Raw genomic sequence first — 1245 nt, forward strand, 5'->3', positions numbered from 1 at the left:
GGATCCACTTAGGTCTTACATATGGAACCCAGCCTTCTACCGGTTCTCGAGGATTCAACGAGTGAAGGCCTGGCGCCGGACGCTCCGCCACGTCTGGCTGCCGAGTGGATGGAGGAACTCAACAGGGTCTACTATATGGACTCTCTGGAGGGGTTTTTGCAAGCCGACCTGAAGCCGGGGCCTCTCAGTGCTTTTACCCGTCTGAGGTGAGAACACAGGAGGATACCGGATCCACACGAAAGTTATGGAATCTAGCGAACGTGTTAGGGGTCGCCCAGCCCACAGCTCTACAGATATCCGCCAGTGAGGCACCACGAGCCAGTGCCCAGGAGGATGCAACACTTCTAGTTGAGTGAGCTCGCAACCTGAACGGGCAGGGCACACCCTGTGCCTGATAAGCCAGGGAGATGGCATCCACTATCCAGTGGGCCATCCTCTGCTTAGAGATGGCATTCCCCTTCTGCCGTCCTCCGTGACAGACAAAGAGCTGGTCTGAGGTCCTGACGCTTTGGTCCGGTCAACGTAGCACCGTAAGACTCGGACGGGACAGAGCAAAACTAGGGCTGGGTCTGCCTCCTCCGAGGGTAGCGCTTGGAGGTTCACCACCTGATCCCTGAAGGGAGTAGCGGGAACCTTGGCCACATAGCCGGGCCGGGGCCTCAGGGTTACCTGGGAATCAGCCGGCCCAAACTCTAGGCACAAATCGTTGACCGAAAATGCATCCAGGACACCACGTAAGTGGCGTCAACGGAACTACAGGCGTACCCGCAGTGGGGCAGCGCGGAAGAACGCAGGGACCCGGCCCGGGTGTCTCGTAGCCAGTCCGAGGCATGGTCTGGGTGTGTGTAACACTGACCTGCATTTGAGCCGAGGGTGCGTGGGTTACATTTATATATATACACACACACATACATATTACAGTTTTTATTAATATTTTAATCAGTTTAATATATATACGTACATACATGCACAAAAACAATCATATACTGTATTTTTAGAAAATATATTATTTTACCATTTAACAGCATTATTTCAAGGGTTCTTCCTCCCGATCCGCCCACTGCTGCTCACCGGCGAGAGAGGAGGGTGAGTGTGATACGGCTCTGGATTGTCCACAACCCCCCATCCCCTCAGGGAACCCAGAGATAGAAGAAATTGCTCTTTTGTCGAGTATTTGGGTACCAATGACCGCGAGGTCAGTGGCAGAAAAAAGGAAACAAAAGATTCTCCGCCCGGCCCTCCTCC

Source organism: Sinocyclocheilus grahami, unplaced genomic scaffold (assembly GCF_001515645.1).
Source record: "Sinocyclocheilus grahami isolate Dianchi unplaced genomic scaffold, SAMN03320097.WGS_v1.1 scaffold297.1, whole genome shotgun sequence".
In the NCBI taxonomy this organism is placed as follows: Eukaryota; Metazoa; Chordata; class Actinopteri; order Cypriniformes; family Cyprinidae; genus Sinocyclocheilus; species Sinocyclocheilus grahami.